Below are 4,314 nucleotides of genomic sequence, written 5' to 3'. Positions count from 1 at the left end.
TAACTGCCTTTGCATTTCTAGCTCATAAGAGGGGCAGTTATTCATCATTGCTTTCTTACCCTGGCTTAACTTAGTCTTCTTTAGTAGATGGAACTCTGTCCTGCTAGTTCCCTAGTCATGGGCAATGGAGTCAGTCTTTGGCATTTTGACAAGAGATGACCTTTGTGACTTCATGCCCTAGCCATGGTCCCCTTCTGGATCTGTCCCAGTGGGCGTCATGACACCGTGTCATCTCAGGAAAAAGTTATTGTACCCTTATTGAGTCTGTAACCCACATGACTCAATTTCTCCCTCTTCCTCTCCTCCCTTCTTCCTATTCATGTTTTCTTTTCTTACTATAACCTTAAAAAAAACCTCCTCATTATTTGTTATTAATTGCATTTATAACCTAGTTTGTCCATGTTATTATTATTTTTTGCCATGAAAAAGTTGTTGTTATTGTTTTTAAATGTAGTTGAACTGTTAACTTTTTTACAGTTTCTGAATTTTGAATCATAATTAGAAGCAACAGGATTGTAGAATTTATTTTTTTCTACAAGATACATATGTAAATCAGTTTCTTATACGCTAAGCAATCTGTACAAGTCCTCTTGGAATTCATTAGGTTGGATTTTGACCTTTTCTTTTGAGTCAGGTCATTATTTGAAAACCCTCTGCATTCAGCGACATCACAAATGTGCATGATACGTTAAAGATGGGTCTAGCACCCTTCAGCTAAGAGGAAGTGCACTGAGAGATCATAAGATATTTATCAAGTGTTATATCACTAGTTGAGTGGCGGTTAACCCCACCACTTTTCTCTGACTAGTATGATTTCCCACATAGGGAGTTTCTTCACTTGCGTTTGACTTCCTATGTGGGCTTGTACTGCATAGTCCTCCTCTCTGCATAAGACCCAGGGGATCCAAAGCTCCAAGCAGGGTGCTGGCTCATGCTTTGTGTTTAAGAAACATTAGTTGAATCTCCAATTGCAAAGGTATGGACCTTCCAGGTGCCTTTCCATCTGCATCCCTGATGACATACTTTATCATTGAGTCAGCATCCATACGTTTCCAGGGTCACTTGAAAAGCTGCACATGTGGTTTATAGGGTGTCAACTTAGAACGCAGTTGTGTGGAAAGTTCTACTGCAGCGTATTGGAGAGCCACTTGACGGTTCACGATGAATTTTTACTTTCAGCATCTCATGTTTTGGTCCTGACTTTAGAAATGAGGAAGCTGAGCCTCATATATAGTAAGTGACTTGTCCAAGATGACCCTATTGCTATTCTAGCTTCTATAGTACATCTGGCACATGCTGTGTCCTCAATGAAGAGTGTCTGAGGTGACATGATTTTCCCAACTCCCATTCCAGTGCCCACATCACTATCCCGTGACAGGCATGACCTGAGACGGTGGTCACTGGCTGGTTTTCCTTCCAAGGTCCTCTATATCAGAGGGCCGCGGCCTCTTAGGAACCGGGCTGCACAGTAGGAGGTGAGCAGCGGGCGAGTGAGCGAAGCTTCATCTGTATTTACAGCCGCTCCCCATCACTCGCATTACTGCCTGAGCTCTACCTCCTGTCAGATCAGCGGCCGCATTAGATTCTCATAGGAGCGCGAACCCTACTGTGAACTGCGCATGCGAGGGATCTAGGTTGCGCGCTCCTTATGAGAATCTAATGCCTGGTGATCTGCGGTGGAGCTGAGGCGGTGATGCTAACGCTGGGGAGTGGCTGCAAATACAGGTTATCATTAGCAGAGAGGTCTGACTGCACAGAGCCATAATAAATCAACTGCTTGCAGACTCACATCAAAACCCTATCAGTGAGTGGCAAGTGGAAACAAGCTCGGGGCTCCCACCAATTCTGCATCATGGTGAGTTGTATAATTATTTCGTTATATATTACAATGTAATAATAATAGAAATAAAGTGCACAACAAATGTAATGCGAGTGAATCATCCAGAAACCATCTCCCTACCGTGGTCCGTGGAAAAATTGTCTTCCATGAAACTGTTCCCTGGTGCCAGAAAGGTTGGGAACTGCTGCTCTACATGGGCAGTCAGGAAGGCAGGTATCATTCATGCTAACCCCTGCCCTTGTGTCCCACTCGCCGCTGGTGAGAAAGCCTCATTTTCCCAACATTCACCATTGGAAAAGTGTATGATAATAATAATAACCACCAAACATTGAGGGCATACAATATGCCAGTTAATGTGCTATGTATTTAATTCTCACCCAAGCCTTCTTTTTTTCTCCCTTTTTTTTAATTATTAATTTTTATTGGAGTATAGCTGCTTTACAGTGTTGTGTTAGTTTCTGTTATACAGCAAAGTGAATCAGCTGTACGTATACATATATCCCCTCTTTTTTTGATTTCCTTCCCATTTAGGTCATCACAGAGCACTGAGTAGAGTTCCCTGTGCTGTACAACTGGGTTCTCATTAGTTACCTATTTTATACATAGTATCAATAGTGTATATATGACAATCCCAATCTCCCAATTCATCCCACCCACCCCTCCCCCCTTTCACCCAACCCTCTTATTTTATAGAGATGGAAATTGCGCTCAGAGAGGTGATAGAACTAGTTCAAGGCCAGACAAAGGAAAGGCTTGAGCCAGGTGGGGACATAGGTCTGTAACGGCCCCAACACTTTACCCATCAGACTTGGAATTTCCAAACACATTTTTGTTTTTCATCTTCAGGCACAGAAGTCCTCATTTGACAGGAGGCCGTGTTCCTTTACATTGTGGGAAATGCAATGACCATGAATCACTGTTGGCGGAGAGGGGGGCTCTGATCCCTCCCTCCCGGCCATCCCTGCTCTCAGGCTGAGCCACCCACTTCTAATGGAGCCTTCAAATTCTCGGTGTTTGTGGGAAGGAAAGAGAGGGAGTTTGTTTTTCACTTTTGCTGCCATCATTAATTTTATTTAGGAAAGCACTCTGTCTTGAGAGAGAACTGTAAACACTGGGAGAATGAGAGGACCTTGGAGTGAGCTTGTGTGTGCTCCAGACTTCCGCCGGCTGACCCTCGGCTTCCTGACCCAGCAGACTGGCAGCCCCTGGGCTCATGGGACAGACATTGGCTGGAGGCCAGTGTCCGAGTTGAATGGCTCAGGCCGGACAGTCCTTCTTTCCAGCCAGAGTGGCAACGAGCCCACTCCTGAGAAGGCGCCTTGGCTTGGAAAACAAACTGTGTGTTAGACGTTGGCGTCCACATCAGGGATCTGAGGCCAGAGACATGGCCAGGCATCTTTGGGAGGCCTGGCTTTGCTGCTGGGCTGCTGCAGCTTCTCAGGAGAACCAGGCCCAGCTTAGGAAATGTCCTATCGCCCAAGAGAGAGCCCAATGTCTAAGAACTGATATAATTGGGAGACCATTAAAAATCAGAATGTGATTCCAGGGCAGTGTCCCCCGTTTTGCCATCCCAGCCGGCATCAAGCTATAACCCTTTATTGTGCTGCTTGGCTCTCATCTCCCAGGGGACAGTGAGGGCAGCCCCGACAGACCTCTGCGTTATGACCCGGCTGCTGGGCTACGTGGACCCCTCAGAACCCCACTTTGTGGTTGCAGTCCTCACCATCGCTTTCAATCCGCTCTTCTGGAATGTGGTCGCGAGATGGGAACATAAGACCCAAGAGCCGAGTGGGGCCTTCGGGTCCCCCCACCTGGCCTGCTGCACGCTGGGCGGCGCCATCCTGCTTCTCAACATGCTTCGCTCCACGCAGGCCATGCTGAGCCAGCCCAGGATGCAGAGCCTGGACAACCCCTTGGCCTACCGCGTGGGCCTGGCACTCCTGGGAGTGGGCAGCGTGTTTGTCCTTTCCAGTTTCCTGGCTCTGGGCTTCACGGGGACCTGCCTAGGCGACTATTTCCGGATCCTGAAGGAGGCCAGAGTGACCATGTTCCCGTTCAGCGTCCTGGACAACCCCATGTACTGGGGCAACACAGCCAACCACCTGGGCTGGGCCATCATATAAATCCCGGGCTCCCTCTGTGCCGCCTGGGCGATGGGTCAGCTCTCGTGCCACCATGGAGCCCAGGGCACTGGTCAGGGTCCCCTTCCTAGAACAGGGGTCGGTAAACTCCCTATTACAAGAGTGGGAGGTCCCCAGGCTGCAGGCAGGTGAAGGAATGGCCGTGGCTGGGGGCCCCACTGCCTTGTTCATGGACATTGAAATTAGAATTTCACGTAATTTTCACGAGTCACAAAATATTCTTTTGATTTTTTAAAACAATTAAAATTGTAAAAGCTGTTCTTGGCAAAAAAAAAAAAAAAAATTAGAATGTGAAGTAGATGGCCTGGAGTAGCTATGATGTTTACTTTTCTT

The 4,314-nt window shown here is 47.2% G+C and overlaps 1 pseudogene; it reads left to right on the top strand.

Annotated features, from left to right (window-relative positions):
* The first annotated feature begins 3,455 nt into the window (after positions 1-3,455).
* Positions 3,456-3,985, top strand: LOC111187515 (phosphatidylethanolamine N-methyltransferase pseudogene; annotated as a pseudogene).
* The last annotated feature ends 329 nt before the right edge of the window (positions 3,986-4,314 follow it).

Source organism: Delphinapterus leucas, chromosome 13 (genome assembly GCF_059928025.1).
Source record: "Delphinapterus leucas isolate spDelLeu-1000000601 "Yukka" chromosome 13, BTC_Dleu_Yukka2, whole genome shotgun sequence".
NCBI lineage: Eukaryota > Metazoa > Chordata > Mammalia > Artiodactyla > Monodontidae > Delphinapterus > Delphinapterus leucas.
This window is presented reverse-complemented; position numbering and strand designations above follow the sequence as displayed.